This window comes from Temnothorax curvispinosus, unplaced genomic scaffold (genome assembly GCF_003070985.1).
Source record: "Temnothorax curvispinosus isolate PA1 unplaced genomic scaffold, ASM307098v1 QBEX01015692.1, whole genome shotgun sequence".
Taxonomy (NCBI): Eukaryota; Metazoa; Arthropoda; class Insecta; order Hymenoptera; family Formicidae; genus Temnothorax; species Temnothorax curvispinosus.
Window position 1 is genome coordinate 69,407 of NW_020225472.1, and position 21,051 is coordinate 90,457.

At 43.8% G+C, this 21,051-nt stretch overlaps 1 pseudogene; it reads right to left on the reverse strand.

The window, feature by feature from the left end:
- Positions 1-1,750: 1,750 nt before the first annotated feature.
- On the reverse strand, positions 1,751-20,333 carry LOC112465970 (annotated as a pseudogene).
- Between the last annotated feature and the right edge of the window lie 718 nt (positions 20,334-21,051).

Genomic DNA, 21,051 nt, shown 5'->3' on the forward strand with positions numbered 1-21,051 from the left:
TAATACTTTTAAAGTAGTTTCAATAAATATAATGAAACTCTAACTATACATCTATCATCTTGGACAATAGTTACAATCTGGAAAACACTGCAACAATTTTTATTTTTATTTAAGTGCACCATATGCAGAGGTTGATTTGACTACCTAATTGTAACCATGCCTCTTATTCATCTTCTATTATTCGTACCCAAGAGTTGTGAAATATTAGTAAAATATCTTTTACTGGGCATTATGCGCGATACAGGCATCAAATTCAACATAATTAATTATAAGTAATAAGACATTACTGAACGCATTTTGTTCAAAATTAGCGCGTTCTCGAAAATATCGACTCGTTTGTGAAATCGATAGCGTAGCGGCGACCACGGCGCCGGAAGCTAGGAGCGCGCTACCGATCCTCTTTTGTTGTTACCGGTCCGTGCTTGCGACGCGACGAGACGCGTTCCGCGTCATTCGTTCAAGGTCCGCGATACCGAAAGCACGTTTCGAGGTCGTTGTTCTTTTGCTCGTTTTGTAAGAATTGTTCGTATAAGCGTAATCCCGATAAAGTACGGTCGAGTGAGATCGTTCGGTTGTATCAATTAATTGTACGAGGCGTGATTCTGAATATACGGAAGAATATTCTGCTCGGAAAGTGTCGTATAAAACTGCGCCATTGCATAATTACTTTCGAGGTACCGGCCTCGCGCCCGCGATACCGCGCGTGGCGTGATGCTCGAGATCACGACCAGATTGATTACTGCGTGCGTGCGATTTTCGAGCTCATTACCGCCTAAGAGAAAGAGAGAGAGCGAGAACATTCCAGACAACGCACGAGGGACGAATAATACGAGTGCTTAATAAGAAGGACGAATTACGCTAGCTCTCGAGAATTGCATCCCTGGTTAATGTCGCCTATGACGATCGAGCTGAGTTCTTCAACGTTAAGTACTTCGTTTCCTTTTCTTTCCGTGTTTCGGATAAGCGTGGACCACGCCATTACGGGCTCTTTTAAGCTCTTCCGATTACATCGGATAATGCTGTCTAACGAAGGTCTCTATTGCTAGTAAGATCGCAATATCGATAAGCCGCGCATCGGTTTACACCACTTGTACGCGCTTTAATTATACTTCTATCGGTTCAGCGCAGTGTTTGACTCGAGACGATTTGTTGTGTTATTTCATTTTCGAGAGATTCTGTGTTTATGTCGGTACGGTAAAATAACCTTGATATTTGATACCGCATTGTGTAGCCCGTCACGCGGGTCTCTTACGTTCCGGTAGCAATAAGTAAAGATTCTCGGGAGAGGCATTACATGTTCTACCAAATTATATAGCGTGATATTAATATTCATTTAGATTTTTTAGTTTCGACATTACGTTGCGCATTATTCAAAGTATTAGTTTAAGTTTTCGTAGCGAGATATAAAAGTAATGCGATTTGCAATCACGACACATACAGTGTCTTCAAGAAGCAATTATTTTACATAATTATTGCCAACCTTTATATATGTATTATACTTAATTTGCTCTAATTTTTAGGATATAAGGATGATTATTATTCTGCTTTTATTTTGAACTATGCTACTATTCAATGTGTTTCCCATTTATATTGATTACTATTGTATGTTTTATTGATATTGTGTCTCTGCTCATCAGGAAGAGCTTTTGTAAATATACTGAGATAACTAAATTCCTGTCGCTCGTTCACCTCAGTTACGTTTCACTGCTTGTATTCATTCTATTTTAAACACATTTTCTATCCATTTCATCTATGCTGATTCCTGACCAATAGTTAAAAGATGCAGAGTTTTCCGAAGATTCATTACAGAAGTAGCTACATAATCTAATGCACTGCTTGCCCATTTGATCATTTTTTGAACTTTGCTCATTTATTCAACCGTCAACTTGGCACCATACTTATCATCTTCTGATTCAAACCATTGCGTTCTTGTAGTTGGCAGATCTAGCAAAGTATTATCCTTAGGACTTCCAGGATTTACACTTGATTCAGGCTCATCTGATGGTCATAAAATGTTCATTAGAATTTGACAAATTTGTGATGATAAACACCCAATATTTACCATCGTTGTCATTCGACGCATTAATAGAAGTACTTTCATTATTTGCTTCTTTCATTGGCCCTGGCACCGGAGTTTCTCCATTTGTGAAACAATTGTTGAAATAAGCTGCTTTCCATTGAACGTACTTCCAATTTTGTGCCGCTTCCACGCTCAATTCTCCAAACAGCGTTAACACTTCGTACAATATCTGAGCGGTATAAAAGGTCTGTAGTACATTCTTGGAAAAATTTGCAGCCCTATCGTTCTTATCGGCATATAAAAAGAGCTTCAAGGCCCAATTTTCTAAATGCGATTCAACAGTCACATCGTTAGTAATAGCTTCGTTGTCATGCAGTTCTTTCTTCGTTGCTTCCAACCATCAGTCCATCAACTTTAGTAGAAAATTAATCTCCGCCGATGTCTTGGTGGACAATTTCAATTCAGTTTGAAGAGCATACAGGCGACCTGTTTTTTGTACGTAATTAACTCTTTGTCTCTCTTAGAATACATGTTTTTTCACCGTGTCATTACCGAGATATTTCTACAATCTTTAGAATCATGATTTAGAATGTATATTATAATATGCACTTACACTAATAACTGACAACGTTATCTCGCTGGTCGTGCTTCGACGCGACTGTTAAATATTTCTGTATAGATTTCAGAGGATTCGGAACTTGTGGCAAATCCTGCCAGTGCCATTGGAATAAGAAATATCAAAGATACATTGTTAAGAAATTTTATCTTTTCTCGATAGACCGCTTCTCGGATATATCCACACTAATATATCTCTATGCACAAAGAATGATAACATCTTAAAAACACTCAATGGCAAGACGATTTCTTATCGTCAAAATAATCGAGACGATCAATCTGTACGTCAATTGCGGTACTACACTTGTTCTTTGAAATACATTGCAGTATTTTCATACATATCAACACGGCACAGTTGTATTTTATTTTTTTATTACATTATTATATCTATCACGCGGCGACGGTCACAAACGATTGTCATTATTTCTAGGTTATAATAGATAGATGTTTCCATTTACATCAAAACTCAGATAATTCTCACTTGTGACGTCATTCTGTCTTTATCATTCATTAATGCCAAAAAGGATAGAACGACGTCACAAATGAGAATTATCTGAGTTTTGATGTAAATGGAAAGCACCTAATATAACTGACTGACAGCGCGCTGTCCGCGCGAACGCACTGAGCCGACTGAGCGACGAGCGCACACGTACACGTACGCGTATATGCTGTCTCTTTTCAGTGTAGCAACACTGTAATGGAGGAGACCCGGGGGAACGCTCGACATGTTCTCAAATGCCATTTATCGAGAAAAAAAGCAATCGTACGACGACGACGACGACTTATTTGTAACGACGTAATTGTAATTTTACCATTTCAGACTTTGCATCGTAATATCTCCGCTCGTAGGGCACGTAGCGGAATATTATAAGAGAAACCCCTTCCCCCAAATCGACCCAAGCTATTGATCAAGCCTACTTGGAACTTGATCCGTTCACTCGTTATTGAGATCTCAAAATATCGGGTACTCGCAACTCGTGCGTTCGCGTAAAAGAGTCACGGTCGGTCTCACTCCGCGTGTACTTGACGCGAGACACTGCCGTGTCTCTTGATTTTAAGAAAATAATTAAAGGTGTCAGAAACGGTTAACAATAAATTGATGAGAAAGTTGAAGGTAATAAACAAAATGCTCGAAGTAAGGAACAGAAAAATATTAAAATTGCTAGACAAGGAACGGAATTACAAGAAAATACTAGAAAGGATATTCACCCTCGGGCAAATAAATATTCTTCTCGATCCGAAAAAGAAGAAAACAAGATGGTGCGCTGAAGACGTTGCAGCAGCAATAAACTTACGGAGCATAAGCCCTAAGGCTTACAGATATTTGAGAACCACTATGAAAATTCCGCTTCCTTTATTCTCAACTTTAGGGAAATGAGCTCAGAAATTGAATATAGAAGAAGGAATTTTGAAAGATGTTCTACTTATTATGAAGCAAAAAGCTAAAACCATGAAAAGTTTTGAAAAATTGGCTGTCATAAGCTACGATAAAGTGTATATTTCCGATCATATGTCTATCGATAGGAAAGAAAAACAAGTAATTGGGCAACATAGGGTTTGTCAAGTGACGATGGCTAGAGGACTTTTTTCTAAATAGACACAACCAGTATTTTACGAATATGACAAACCGGTTACCAAGGAAAATCTGACAAAAATCTTGGAGCAGCTATTTGAGTGTGGATTCACAGTTGTGGCTGCAACTTCAGATCTGGGGCCAAAAAATAAATCACTATGGGATGATTTAAATATCGACAGCGAAAAAGGGAATTGCTATTTCATGCATCCCAGCAACAATCTATTGCGAGTTTACATTTTTGCCGATGCTCCGCACATGTTAAAGCTGGCTAGAAATCACTTGCTCGATCATGGATTTGTTTACTGTGGCAATATTATTGATAAGAAGTGCTTTGAATTGCTTCTAATATTGAGAGTTAAAGATTTGACGATTGTTCATAAGTTAACCAAACAACATTTAGGTGTTGTACGCACTGGCCGGCAGAAAGTGAAATTTGCAGCACAATTATTTTTGCATACTAATGCTAAAGCTATTGAAACTTGTGGGAAAAACGGTATTGCTGGCTTCGAGAACTGGGAAACTCTTTTTTATGTGCTGAATCTATTCGATAAATGATTTGACATTTTTAACAGTCGAACAAAACACGCCAAATATGCTGAAGCATACGTATTTGGAATTGAAATGGAAAAGCAATGTAAAGTCTTACGTGAAATGAATGAATTTATAACCAGCATGAGAGTTTGTGGGCATAATAAATTGTTACCATTCCAGAAAGGAATTTTGCTGTGCTGTCAATCATTGTCAGGTTTATTCAAACATTTGAAGCAAATGTATGTTATTGATGATCGTCCAATTGAATATTTATTCACATCTTGCTTGAACCAAGATGTGTTGGAGAATTGCTTTTCATATATCGAAGAATGGGGGGAGCCAATAATCATCCCAATCTAGATATCAAAAATCGTCTTTGCTGGTATATCCTTGACAAGCACTCCACTGACTTATTGTCGGTTCAAACAAATACTGATCCTGATGCAACCGTTTCGAGCTTAATCAAGGCACACGATATGAATTCAGATCCGCAACGTCAAATAGCCAATGCCATTCCTTCAACTTTAACTTCAACTACGAACAATGAGGATGATGATACGACGAAGATGAGGATGAACTTTTGACAAACGTATTAACACTATTACCTGAAGACGATACACAGTCAAATCCACTAGTAGAGAGGGAATCGAAAGAATAGGCGATGTTCAATTACTCGAGCTATCTGATGGATTCAAGTGATTCGAAAAAGACATTGATGATGCAGGTTTGATTATTCTGCACACGGAAAAAAAAAGATGCTACATCAACAGCATCAAGTTTAATTGGAAATTATTTTGTTAATTTAATAACATTGTTAATGAAACAAATACTTATGATCTTATTTTATTACAATTGTTATTGAATTAACAAGATATTTCCACTTAGACTTAATGCTGATACGTCATTTTTTTCTGTGTAGTAACTTTTTCCCTTTTACTCACTTGCTTATGAAAAAAGTTTTTTTAATCGATTGTTTTTTTCACAGGTTGCTATATTATAAAAAGCGATAAACACATTTTCATCTCTATTTTTTTCTTTTTATTTATCTTGTTCATGACCCTTTTTAAATGGTTTCAGAGTGTTTAAGATTGCTTAAACGTTTAACGATAGCGAAGGCGAAAATATTAGAATTTCAGCACGGCAATTGCGAGCAACGAGACTTGAGCAATATCGCCGTGACTTTCGACGGAACGTTTAAATGAGTAAACAGTGGAGACAAAGCATTCTTTGTTCGCTTTGTTTCCTCTGTTTATAATTGTCGATCGCGCATCTCTCGGGGACTTCTCTCGGTGAAGCGTGTATCGAAAAGTCTCGAATTTGCGAGAAGCCCCCGAGAGCTTAAAGAGACACGCGCTCTTGGCAACGGCGTCAGTCGCTCTCAGCTTCCCGAGTTGCCGCTGTCAATATCGAGTTGCTTGCTCCTGTTCTTTCGCGTACGCTTAATAGATAGAGTTGCTCGCTCGTTCGCTCGCTTAATTCGCGCTGCCTGCATCGGCGCTTGCTTGCGCTTTCGCGACGCGATATCTTCTATCGTTATAACTGCGATACAGTTTGTAAATAGTGTATATAGAAAAATAAACTGTGCTTGTCCGTCAATTCTGCTCTTTGCCTGTCTCTTCCTACGCGGTTCGTGTTCTTGCTCGCGCGCTCGGTCCGCTTCCGAACACAGAGCTCCTCAATTACTCCTCAATTATTGAAGAATTAAACCTTCTGGAAGAATATGAGAGTATAACTGCTGCAAGTGATTGGATTACACAAAGTTTGAAATATGTAGCGAGCTATGTGGCATATCGCTATAGAGAAAAGTATGCCTTCTTGGGTAATCCGGCACGTATTTTAGCAGATACTGACATCGATTACATTAGCATTCTATCCAGGGGAAGTTTAATGTTTCCCTCTGACCAGTTGTTGGAAGTAGCTTATGTGATGGAGTCAGAATTTAATGCCTTCCACGGCGATTCATTAAAAAAAGAAAAGTTTATTTTCAAAACAGTCGCTGAAAACGTTAAAAAAAATCAACAAAATTTCCTTCGAGGTTTTGCTATGTTTAGTACGAACACGTACATATTGTTGCACCCGAGCCGAGACGCCCGGTAGAAGCCCAGAAGGCAGCCGCGAAGCGCTGCCTGACGACGTGCCTGACGACGTGTCCTGTTTGTTTGTTTAAGTTTGTCGCCATTCAGATTCTCCACCGAGCCTCGAAACCGATCAGACGTGTTTACGAGCCGTCACTGTATCTTGCATTTCTTAATTAAACGAGTTCTTTTCTACCAGAGAGTCATTATTCCCGGAAACGGGATTGCGCGCCGCGTTCGCGAATGTGAGTGTGTGTGTGAGTGCAGCGAACGCGCGGCCAAGCGCAACATTTTGGAGGCTCGTCCTTAAAAACTCTCGAGACGGAATGGCTTCTTCGGCACCTTCTTCACAAAAGAGGCTTCGGGTGGAGACTCCCCAACCAGAAGGTTCGACGATGTCGACAATTACAGCGATCCTCCAGACTGTAATCCAGGAGGTCCGACTCCTGCGCGAGGAGCAAGCGCGGAGGGAAAGGGAATATGCGGCGACGTTTCGTCAGCAGGAGAAGGGGCTCTGCCGACTCCCAGGGACGATCTCCAATACACATCTAAGTCCTTCTTGTAACAGAGCGTCTGGGGACTCGGGAACGCAAGTCGCGAGCGGCGCGAGAGAGAGTGACGCACACGCGAGTGAAAGAGACGCGGCCGTGAGCGACGCGGAGACGCGGATCGCGCACGCGAGTGAGAGAGTCGCGGTCGCGAACGGTGCGGAAATACGAGTCGCGCATGCGAATGTAGAAGACGCGGATGCGAGCGGCGCGAGGGTGCGAGCTGCGCGTGCGAGTAAAAGTGCCGCGGTCGCGAGCGTCGCGAGTGCTGAGCTAGGATACAAGCTCAAATCCGACACGTACGACGAGACGGTCTCGTTACAAGAATATTTTTCGCAATTAAATTTAATCGCGCGGGCGAATAATTGAGATGACGCTACAAAAACAATCGTGTTGGCGTCGAGTCTGAGGGGAAAAGCGCGCCCGGTTTTAGAGACGGTGCAGGATGTCGAACGGCTAAATTTCGCGGAATTAAAAACGAAGCTTGAGTTGCGTTTTAGGGAGGGACGTCAATCGCACAACAGTTACGTTGCGTTTACAAATCGTAAACAAAAATTCGGGGAGAATTTGGCCGCACTTAATTTAGAAATTGATAGACTCTCGCGCCTGGCGTACCCCGAGTGCCCGTTTGAGTTGAGCGACAAAATCGCTTGCGCGCAGTTTATTTCGGCTGTTACGGATAATTTTATCAGGCGAGCGCTTCAGATGGAAGGAATAACCTCTCTGAATGTGGCCGTCGAAAAGGCCAAAGCGCTTAAAATTATTCAGGAGGGCAATTCTGAAAGATATAGAGAAAATTTTAATAAAAGTTTTGTAAAGAAGGGAGTTGGGAATGTAGTGGAAAACGAAAAACGTAGTGAAGATAGGAAGAGTAAAGGGAAAGAGAAAGGAGGGAAGGTCCCGAAAGGGAATTGGCGTGGCAGCAATAGCGCCGGCCGGGGGGAGTGTTGGACGTGCTGTAAAACTGGGCATTTCCGATCGGAATGCCCCAATGAGGGAAACGCGATTTAGTTGAGCTTGGCGGGGTGGGCTCAACTTTTATGAAAAATTCCCCAAAAATTGGTCAATTTAAACATTTTAAAATAAATAATAAGAAAAATGAAATAGATTTTTGTTATGATGGTTTTCTGAATAATAAATGTTGTTCATTTAAAATAGATACGGGCTCCAATGTTTCTATTGTGAATTCCAAAATAGTTGATGATAAAGTAGAAAGAATAAAAGTAGAGAGTTGTAATTTGAGGTATCCAACTGGAGAAAGAGTTCCTTTAAAATCTAAAATAAAGGTTAATGTTCTAATTGGTAAATATTCTGTCGAAGTTTTTATGTTTGTGACAGAGATTTCTGATGAATGTTTATTGAGAAAAGATTTTCTTGAAAAAATGAATCTGAAGAATATTTTTAAACCTTTCTTTGATAATTCCAAATTTAATAGGAAAAAAAGTTTTAATTGTTCTCGTGTTGAAACTTCTACCGAGGGAGACTCTTCTATCTTAAAAGAACTTTTTGAAAATAATTCTGGGAGTCTGAATAAGGCTCAGAAAGAATTTTTTGCCGATTTTCTAAAAGATTTCCAAGATGTGTTTTCTGAAACTATTTTGTTGCAGGGAATTGTGATGTTATTGAACATGTGATAAATGTGAAAGATTCTTCCCCCATAAAACAGGTCCCTTGTTGTATTCCTATTCATATGAAAAAGAAAGTTAATAAAATTATTGAGGATATATAGAAATAAGGAGTAATTGAGAAGTCACAAAGCCCCTGGATCTCGCCTGCAGTTATGGTCAGAAAAAAAGATGGTATAATTAGATTCTGTGTAAATTATAGGAAATTGAATTTGATAACTAAGAAAGATTCTCATCCTTTACCCAGAATCGATAACATACTCGATCAGCTATCAAGCAACAGGTTTTGTACTTTAGATTTAAAAAGCGGATACTGGCAAATAAAGATTCGTTTTGAAGATAAAGAGAACTGCGTTCTCTATAGGAAATTCCCTTTGGTCTCTGCAATGCCCCTGCTACATTTCAACGTCTAATGGAGAAAGTTTTAAGAGATTTGTTGTCGAAAATTTGCTTGGTTTATCTCGATGATGTAATCATTTTTGGAAAAAGTTTTTCTGCAATGTTGGTGTTTGAGCGCGCACTAAACGCGCCGAACGAATCGCCGAATCTGTTCCGCGAGAACGCGAGATAATTACAAATGGCTTCGTTCAGCCCATTAACTATGAGACGACCGGGGTTTCAGTCAAACGCAGACTCGATCGCTTGTTAGGAACTTGAGTGGAAGGCCCAAAAGATAGCAATTGACTTATAATGCATATAAACTTTATTCGATATAATAAAACAAAACTGACGAAACGCGAGATGTACAGAAAAATTAGTGCGAATGCACTCGGCACGCTGTGACTTGTAGTATGCGTAGTTTTGAAATGCGATTTACATAACGTGCGCACAGAAAAGCGGTAAAAACGATAGACGGTATCGCGAATGCAATTGTCGCGGTGTGACGGAGTTGCGAAACGCGGTCTAACGTTCGATGCCTGCAGAGACGCGGTAGGTATATACGGCAGGAAGCGAAACACCGGGGTCACGACAGCGAGAGGGCTCGCTACGAGACCGAGCGTGCTCGACCCCGCGGAATCGTGATCGTCGGTTGGGTAGGCTGGAGTTTGGGGACACCTGAGAGCACTCAGTCGAGACTCGGAGCACCGGACCTCGTTTTATGTGTCGCCCTAGGAAGTTGGATAGGGTAGGCTTTGTCGAAGGCAGCAGAGAGCCGGAGATAAGACGAAGTGTCGGCTCCTGTCGGAGCGCCGGCTTATATACCGCGGCGCGGCGGGTTTGTTGGAAGGGAGGCCGGCGGTCGGGCGAGCCGCGTGGGGATGCTGACGCGCGCTCGCCTTCGACGCGGCTCGGCTTTTTCCGGCGGTTCCGAACTTATCGAGCATTTCGCGTGAGAAGCAAACGAAACGTATATCGCAGTACATATATATATAATTTTTACATTACTAAATTGGGGGAATCCCCAACAGTTGGAAAATTTAAAAACAGTGATTTTACGATTGAGAAAAGTAAATTTGAAAATTAATCCAAGAAAATGTACTTTTTTTGGAAGAAATGTTAAATATTTCGGGCATGTAGTTTCGGCAGAGGGCATAGCCACGGATCCCGAAAAGATATCTGCAGTTAGTGATTGGTCGGTTCCGCATACCAAATCACAATTACGAAGTTTCTTAGGATTTTGTTCGTATTATCGTAAATTTATTAAAGAATTTTCTTCTTTAGCGAAACCCCTTGTGACGTGACATTTGTCGCGTCCTCCGCCCAGACGGTAGCTCGGCCGAGGAGAAGGTCAGGGATGGCACCTCGACTCGGGTCGAGGAAGGGCTACCCGCGTTAACTAACTTTTTCTAGCTAAATTCCGTAGGGATGACAGGTGGTGTCGAAACGTGGGATCACCGACTGAATGTAACGACGATAGTCGCGACGAGGGAGGAGCGGGCGCTCGGAGGACGCACGGCGGAGTGGTCGGCCGACGGGCGGGCCACCGGGACCTGCCGCTGGAAAATCGCTGAAAATGTCTCGCACAGCGTAACACGGCCCCGCCGCAGCATGAACACGGGTGCACCACCGCGACTGCAGCGCGGGTGGATGACCCGCACACTTCACCCGACGGCGCCCCGAGGGCCGAGCGGCGCCGCCACGACCTGGCCAGCCGGGCGGGAAACCGCGAGGGGCCCGCGCACAACCAGCAGCCAAATCAAACGGGTCGCGGAAAAACGGCGGAAATCGTCTGCAACGTCGCGAACAGGGCGGCACACACGACCAATCGGCGGGGCGGAAGAACCGCGAGCTTGAGGGCGCACGTGCGGGGGTCCGGCGTGGTCCCGCCGAGCCGGCCGCTCCTCACTGTCGATTTGGCTGCGGACGAAGAGCCACCCCAGGACAAGCGCCCCGACGCCGCCGAGCAGCAGCGAGCAGCTACCTCTGTAAGATCTCCACTCCGGCGCCGCCAAGTAATTGAGGACTCGATCTCGGTCGCGACCCGGTGCCAGTAAATGTATATATCGATTAGATTACCGTGTGAATCGGCCTGATTACGTGTCGCATTTGGATACCGGCTCCCGCCGTTGTGGATGCCGGGTAGATTATCGTGGCGGTTTGTCGGGACCGCGGGCGCGTGGCCGGCCGAGATCGTAGGCAAGGATATTTCTAAAAGCCCTACTCAAAAACTTGCGTAAATCGACGGTCAATTCGCGGTTATCGCCGTACGTATTTTGTGAATTGTGAACGGAAGCGTGCCGCGGGCGGTTCGTTCCGGTGGGTATTGTACTTAGTGTTGCGTATTCGGGTGTATTGTTGCGTGTCGCGTGCGGGAGTCCCGTGTGCGTGTCGGGAGGGACCGCGCCGGGCACCTTGTGGTGCATTACGAGTTCCGCGGATATTTTGCGTCGCATGCGCGGGCAAATATCGTCGCGCTTGCTCAAGGAAGAATCTCGCGAGCGCGCCATTACATGGCGTTGTGTACTTGTGGGCTCGCGCTACGGGCATTGTGTCGTGCGTGTGAGAATCGTTTATGTCGTGCGTATAAGAATCGCCGTGCGTTCGGGATCTGGGGATTAAGGCGTGGGCGGATTGGCGTTATCGCGTGGTCGCGCTCATACAAATCGAAATTGCTGGGCTCGCTTGAGAACTCCGTTCGCGAAGAGAGTCTCGCGGGCGTGAACATCACGCGCTCCGCGCGTGCTTTAACTGCCGATTCGATTACCGCGTTGGTACCGGTTGGTACCATTCGAGCGATATCCGACCTTGGTTTCTCGATATGATTTGTTTGTTCCTTATGTAAAATATATCTGATTAATATCGTTTATCGTCGAGCTTTATTTTGTGTGTGGCTTGCGTCACGCTCCTTCTCCACCTTCACTCCTATCACGCGGAACTACGCTCTGAGCTCGCGGCGAGGCTAAGAAGGCGGACGTTATCGAGACGTGGTGCGCGTCTATAATCGCACCTGGCGCCCAATCGAAAGGTATCGCCCAAGACCTCAGATACGGGAATTACGGTAAGAGATGTGACCTCGTTATTTTCTTGGAGCTATCGTCCGGCAATTAGCGGGTTAATTTGTAGCCGCGCCCCTTTGGCCAGCGAGACCGAGGGAAATCGGGTTGCACCCTTTACTCTCTTACGAAGAATCAGATTAAGTTCATTTGGGGGGAGAAATGTCAAAGAACTTTTGAAGAATTAAAACGGGTTTTATCTTTCCCTCCGGTGCTTTCTTTTCCCAAAGGGAAGGGAGAATTTCTTTTAGATATCGATGCTTCGAATATTGGTATTGGTGCGGTTTTGTCGCGGAGACAGGAGGGAGAAGAGAGAGCTTAGCTTTTTTTAGTCGGGTTCTCAATAAGGCTGAGAGAAACTATTGTGTTACTCGTCGAAAACTCTTGGCAGTAGTAGACTCTATAAAATTTTTCCGCCACTATCTTTTGGGACGACAGTTTTTAATTCGCACAGATCACGTTTCATTGAAGTGGCTTATGTCTTTCAAGGATTTGAAGGGACAGCTGGCACGATGGCTGGAAAAATTCCAAGAATATGAATTTGAGATTATCCATCGAAAAGGTCAATCTCATAAAAATGCTGATGGATTGTCCAGACGACAATGTGAAAAGTTCGACTGTAGATATTGTGCGAAAATTGAGAAAAAGTCAGCTGGGAAACAGGATAGAACAATTGCTCGTTTGATTTTTCAAGGAGAGAGTTTGGAAACTTGGCGTAAGGAACAGGGAGAGGACGTGGGAATGACATTTATCCTACGGGGTAAGGAAGCTGGAATCCGTCCTCTGCGTTCTGAAATTTCTGCCAGAAATGTTTTTGTCCAAATTTATTGGTCGCATTGGGATGCGCTGGTTCTGAGAGAAGGTGTTCTATACAAAAGGTTGGAAGCTCCGAGTTTGAATACAAGCTTTCTCCAGCTTGTTGCTCTCCGAAGCCGGGTTAAGGAGATTCTTGAGGAAGCCCACGATTCTTCTTCAGGCGGGCATTTTGGAATCAACAAAACCTTGGAAAAGATTCGGAAACGTTTTTATTGGGCAAAATGTAAACAGGATGTTGAGGACTGGTGCAGATCTTGTAAGGTCTGCGTTTCTAAGAGGGGTCCCTCTGGGAAAGGAAAATCCCTTCTACAGATTTATAATGTTGGGGCACTGTTTGAGAGGATTCAGATGGACGTTCTTGGCCCTCTTCCTACAACCAATTCTGGGAAAAAATATCTCCTTGTCATCGTGGACTGCTTCACTAAGTGGGTGGAAGCATTTCCTCTGAAAAATATAAAAGCTAAAACTGTGGCGGAGGTCTTCGCCAATCAAGTTGTTTCTAGATATGGAGTCCCCAAAGTGCATACAAATCAGGGAAAGAACTTTAAGTCAAAGTTGTTCGCAGAGTTAATGAATCTTCTCGGAATTAAGAAAACGAGAACTACTGCCTTGCATCCTCAGTCGGATAGACAAGTTGAGCGACAACATCAGACGATTACTAATTATTTGGCAAAATTTGTTTCTGAAAGTCAAAAGGATTGGGATCGGTGGGTACCCATGTTCTTGTTGGCTTATAAGTTATCGAAACATGAGACAACTGGCGCTACTCCTGCGGAATTATGTTTTGCTCGTGATCTAAGATTACCGTTAGATTTGTTACAGGGAGGTCCTCCAAAATTTCATGAAGGAGAGGTGCGGACGGAGGGGAGCTACGTTTAGGAATCTGAAAAAGAAACTGGAGAAAATCCATTCTAGCTTCCCGGGTAAAAGCCTGGTATGATCGTGGAGTTAGGCGTGTTCTTTTTCAAGAGGGGCAAAAGGTCTGGTTCTACAATCTTCGTAGAACTAAAGGAAAAGCCCCGAAATTGCAAAGCAACTAGGAGGGGCCCTATTGCATAGTAAAAAAGTTGAACGATGTGGTGTATTGCATCCAGAAGTCACCCAAACAGAAGAAAGATTGTTCACTCGGATAGACTAGCTCTGTACTCTGAGAGAAAGTTAGAAGAGGGAAGGTTAGAGTAGAACGGAGCCCGGATTGTTAATAAATTTTGTAGCGAACAAATTATGAATAAATGTTTTTGAAAAAAGTTTTGAAATGTTCGATTTCTTTAACTTTTAACAGTAATTTTGTTTTGTGTTTCTGTGAGTTGTCTGTTTGTTTTAGAAAAGGATGGTGGTACGCGAAAGGAAGTCCTCAGACGTCGGTTGACCTGCGGCAGAACATCGGCCGGAACTTCCAGAAGCGTCTCAGCCTGAAGAGGACCGCCTGCCCACGTTTTTTGACCTGTGGTTTTCCCGTGGGCCCTAGGGCAAATGCCGGGCGGGGACTTGGGAAACCCTGCGGGGCGCAGGGTCCACGGGAAGTTTTCCCCTTCCCTTGTCCGAAGATTTCGTAGGAGAGCGATGGGGCGGCCGTCGAAGGAGAGGACGTCAAGTCGGAGGACCGGAGCTCGAGGATGAGACGGTGTGGGCGACCCTTCCTGGAGTCGGCTTGGGGAGTCTGGCCAGGTCTTTCTGGAGGCCAATCGCCGCGGGGAGGAGAGCGAGGTAGCTTGGTCCCCGTGCTCGTCTGGGCGCTGCCCTTCAGGAGATTATCGGTACGACAATCTAAGAAGAGAAGGGCAGTGTTGCGCCCGAGCTGAGACGCCCGGTAGAAGCCCGGAAGGCAGCCGCGAAACGCTGCCTGACGACGTGCCCTGTTTGATTGTTTACGTTTGTCGCCATTCAGATTTTCCGCCGGGCCTCGAAACCGATTAGACGTGTTTACGAGCCGTCACTGTATCTTGCATTTCTTACTTAAACGAGAGTAGGTAATATAAGCCGGTTCTAACTCGGGGATCTGAGGGGGGGTGAGGGGCAGGGGGAAACCGCGGGCAGGGAAAAACCGCAGGCGGGGAGAAACCGCGGGCAAGGGGAAACCGCGGGGAGAGGGAGAGGGAACCGCGGTGGAGGGGGAGGGAGGAACCGCGTTTTCCGGCGCCGCGGGGCGAAAGGGTCCGCGTTTTCCGGCGCCGCGGGGCAACCGCGTTTTCGCCGCGCCGCGGAGCGTTCGCGTTTTCGGGCGCCGCGGGGCGAGGGGGTCCGCGTTCACGTTTATATTGTAAAAAAATTGCTTACCATCGCTGGATACCACCTCCCGGCTCTCAGTCACCTTTCGCACTGTGTGCGAAACAACATTGATTGTCTTTTTATTGTTACACTTATTGTTACACTTATTGTTAGTCCCTTAGCAGTATAAGTCTCTTAATTTTATATAATATACACTTAAAATATTTTTAAAAATACTGCAGTCTAAACAGTCAATATTTACACAAAAACACACATAAAACACATATTACATGTTGAAATGAGATATAGTGGGTCCCCGCACGATGAACAAAAGAGGCCGTCATCAGAATATACCGCCTGGTGTCGTGTTTACGACAAGCATACAGCATCGAAAATAATCCACCGATTCTCACGATGCATGACGCACAAAACTTTTTCTGTCCTGGAGTAATGTAAAAATACGTGCAGCACATCCTTGTAAGAGGATTTAATGCATTGACTTCAGCCCGATTCATGACTCTGAATACTTCTTCCGAAACATCTTCAGACATTTCACTATCATAACATGAATCGTCTGACAATACTGCATCATCATCATCAACTTCCATTCCTTCCTCTTCATTTACTTTCATTTCCCCAGGCACTTCCATTTCTTCCTCGTTTGCTTCAACTTCCATTCTTTCTTTTCAAAGTGCAATTCTTCGAAATCCATTTTTTCCACACTTGCACCCACTACTTTTAAATCTAATGTTTTAAATGTTTTAATTGTCTTAAGATGGCGAATGAATTGTATAAGTCGCACAAACAAGACGCCAACCGACTGCTTTTACTTCTAGTCCTCGACTACTGAGCGTACCATCAAATGCATCCTTCTATGTCCCACTTTTGTCACATCGTTTGTTTATCATATCTAATTTCATCTCAATAGCCGTACGGATGCGCCTGCCGAAAAATCTGCAATGGACAGTTTTGCACGTGTGCGATGAAGTCACCGCGAGACACGTATGTTCTCGAAAACGATATCGCGCCATTGACTTTCGGTGATTTGATTTGTAAAACTGCTATTGAACCGCGATCAAACAACTGTCAAACAGCTATTGACCCGCTATGAAACAGCTATCAAACAGCTATCAAACAGCTATTGAACCGCTAAGAAACAGCTAAAAACAGCTATCAAACAGCTATTGAACCGCTATGAAACAGCTCTCAAACAGCTATTGAACCGCTATGAAACAGCTAAAAACAGCTATCAAACAGCTCTCGAACAGCTATCAAACAACTAAAACAGCTATCTGTATAACTGCGATCTGTATAACTGCTATTGAACCGCTATCAAACTTCTTTTAAACAACTAAAAACAGCTTTTAAACAGCTATCAAACAACTAAAAACAACTAAAAAACAGCTAAAAACAGCTCTTGAACAGCTAAAACATCTATATTATACTACAAAGTATGTGGGAAAAGGAAATAAAACATTTATATATACATATATAGTTTATTTCAAAAATCATAATTTTTTTGGTGTCGCGACCACCAGTTAAATATTTTTAATACATTTTGTAATGCGCAATCCTTAACATGTTTTTCGCATCTTACAGTATTAGTAATATCTAGATTATTTAAAGATTCGATATCTTCGTAATCTGCATCCAAAGTCTCAATTTTTAGATGTTTTCTCGCTTTATTCTCAAGCAGATCCACCAGCCATTCTCGTTTCTGGCATCCCTTGACGTACACAAAAGTCGACGTCTCGTCGTCCTCTCCAAGTACAGCCGATGTAATTAGATATTTCGCCATGCTGTAGGGCACGTTTCCGTCCTCCCATCGTAGTCCATGGTGATTTGCAATCAACCAGAAAACGCATGATCTGTCGGATTTTGTGAAAAGACTCCATGGCATAGGACATGTAAAAATGTAATGTGCCAAAACGGTCCCGTTTCTCAGAACCGCCACCTCCTTTACGACAAATTTCATCCCGACGGTGAATCCCTGCAGATCAACAAACGTTGGTACGATCATGACGAAACGACGGAGCAATCTGTATCTTATCGCGGTACGTCAGTGTATCTTATATCGCAATATCTGCTGATATTGCAATTTACATGATTTTGCGCACTACGTTCGACAACGGACAGTGTTCGATTACGCGATCATGCAAGATGAGACAATAGGCGGTAGTATTTGCTGGTACATTCTCTTTACAATCAAATTCTATTCGCACATCCATGGTAGCGCTCTTGACAGATTCGTTTTGTTGCGAGCAATCAATGACGACAAAAGGTCCTTTTGTCAGGAATGTAACCACGGTGCAAAGCGTATCGAAGCAGTCGTATCCGTAATAAGCTTTACGAAAACGCGCATACATATCGAAAAGAACGGCGTATCGATTTTTGCCAAAATCCAGATTCATGTCGTCGTACGGATAAAATTCGGAATTTAGATAAAGTTTCACGTTGGTCAAGTTACAGTCATCGAATACGCTAACATCTTACGACAAGATGTTCTTGCGCCCGGTCTGCCGCGCAAAGATAACGTACCGCGGCTTCACCAGCTGAGTCGCCGTTTTGACGGCCCACGAATGCTTGGTCGTGCTCTGCAACATGGGATACTCATACAGATCCCACGAACGGAAACTAACACTAAGATATCGCCCGCTTTCCAAGTTCCGTAGCATAGATAACTTATTGACCTCGTTTAATGTAACGTGAGGCATTCGCCACTGTACTTTAAACAATTCAATTTCCGGCTCCGTCGCCGGATTTCCTACAATGCAATTGTTATCGCTGCGCGCTCGTATCAAAATTAATTCTTAACGAGCGTTAACAATCACGCATTTGTAATCCTTGCAAAAGCCCAACAATGTATTGAGCGGTACGCAAAAGTTGAAATATCCCTCCGGGGATAAAATGTCCCATCCAGCATTATGCATAATTTTTGTTTTGTCATTTGTAAACGATACATAGTTCTTGATGGTACTGGTTATTCCAACGTTTTTGTTGCGATCAATCTCCACACCGTTGAGCTCGTATCGAATTTCATCAAACATGAACGCCACGCAATTATTCGCAAGCATTGTCGCAGACGTGTCATCTTTTTTCTTTATCGTCAATCTTTCTTCAACGTAGAGAAAGCTCTCGCACGGCAACGTGTATAAATCCTGCTGTTGTATGGGTATTCTTATCTCATCGTTATGTCCAAACGTTGTGTTGGCGTACGGATTGTACGTGTGTGTCTCAATCTTGACGACGCTGTTGTCAAAGATCGGTTCACCTCCAATGTTTAAGATATTAGCCATTTCGTACGACGAAACCCAATGATTTTAAAAATTCAACGTTCGACGCAGTGAGTTTCTTCTTTGGCGATCGGATTGTCTTTTTAATTTTGTTTCTTGTCTGTCGCACCTGCTCAGCTTCGTTCAGTATGAGCATCTCACGGTTTACCACAGTCGTCGTCTTCGTACATGCAGTCTAACGGCGATCTTTTCTCCGCGAAAATCAATCAATCGGCCGTCCTGATCCACGACGCGAAGCGTCAAGTCCGAAGTGCTCCGCACGATGATCGGAAGGTAAATGATCTGTGCCGGCGTTTCCGATATCTTATATCCTGGAGGCACGCTCGGTGAAAACTCGTATCGTGTGCACATACTTGTCGTTGCTGTACGCACCCGCGGTCACGTTACACTCTATGCGAATGATGTTTACGTTGATGATATTTAGCGGAACATCCGATTCGTGCCATTGTCGCGACTCCAGCACGCGATTCGCTGAAAATCCCAGCAGCGACCCAATGTTGTTCGGTTTGGTGAAATTTATCCGATAAACGCATTTGATCTCGCTCTTCATCGTATTGTTATTAGCCCAAATAATAATCAATGGGTGCGGTTCATCTTCGTTTGTCGAGACATTATTGGATTGGTCCCATAAAAGAGCGCGTTTCAGATACGTGTCTATATCACGCAGTTCGTACGATTCTTCGGGAATGGTAATCTCCTTGTCGTCGTCGTCGTCATAGTAGAATTTATTGTTCGACGAATTTACTTACATTTGGTATCGTGTGATAGGTTTCAAAATCTGTTAGACCGAGCTCGTAATCGCCATCGCTCAAATCCACGGCGGGAAAGTAGCTTAGCGCGAGGATGCTGCTCTTCCCGGTGAGCGTAAATGTCAGTGACACGTTTGAATGAAATTGAGATTAAATAGCGTAACGCCGGTCTTTAAATTGATTGTCAACCAACTGTAGAAAACGCAGACACAGTTGTCCGCAATTGCTCTGATCGTATCGCTGATAAGGCGTGCGATTGTACTCTATTACATTGTTCTCTAGATACTGCGCCAATTCTCTCGGTGGTCGAAGATTGCCAAAACTGTCGAAATATATGGCACGATCTCCCCTCTTCGCGTACGCCACTCAGTGAGTACCCGGTCCCTCAGTATTATCCAAATTCACGATACCGCTTTCGTTTCGACGTATACCGCTGATCGGTAACGAGTCGCGCATGAAAATACCTCTAAAATATGGAATGCGCATACGGTTTGCCAATTGTTGCAGTTGTACGTTGGTAGTTACACCCTTGGGGATTTTTAGAGTTTCTTCAACGTTTTTTTTTCTCGAGACTCCCTGTCCGCGTTTGTACGGAGCAAGATAAAGTACGTGACTTTCCATAGCGCGATTGTGACGTTGCATCTCTTCCAGCTGACGCCGCGCGGCTTTGTTATCATTCACGGCTTTTGCGACTCCCGCCACTCTGCCGACCAACGAGCCGAGAACCCCTAATAACGGTAGGATCGGTAGGATACCGCCGCGTTTCGCTACCGGAAGTATTCGCTTGGTCTTCTTCTTTTTCCTCGTTTTCAAACCCATACTGAGTTTCGTTTTAGCCTTCATGGCCGCCCAGACGGCTGTAGCCACAGCTCTCTCTCCGAGAGTCGAATCGTTCGCGGTGAAACGTTTTCGCGCTTTCGCGGCGAGTATATTGTCTGCCACGTGTCGTTGTGCGAGATCGTTGCTACGCGAGTAGGCTATGTCGTGCTCGCGACACGCTGCGTCTAATGGATTAATACCCCGATCACCCCTTGCCAATCGTGTTTCTAAACGAGTCCCGGACCGCAAAATTGATAGCCGGGGATATGTAATTCGATCGGAAGCGCGTTTATCGCGCGATTCAACAGACCTCGACCTATCTTCGGTGGCATTCGCCGCAGTTTTTTATCAACGGCGGCGGACCGTCGATGTGCGTTTGCTGACACGGCAAATTATAATGTATTAAACAGCGCCGATATTGCTGAACCTCCGAATCTGCCTTGATATGTTCGGGAAGCTTAACCTACGAATAATCTATGTGATTATAAAACTGTCGTAGTAGAATGACCTTTGGTATATACTTTAACTGCTCGGCGGTTAAATCGTAAATATCGCTGTTATCCAACACGAGCAAAAACATTTTAAAGACTGAGCATCTCAGTTCTACGCGCCTCTATAAATAGGCCAGCTTTCTCGATATTCTTATTCATTCGTTGTGGAGGGGAGGTAAAATGCGGTTCGTACGACAATCGCGGACGATCAAAGTGACAAACTTTGACGATAGGATGCCGTTAACGAAAGA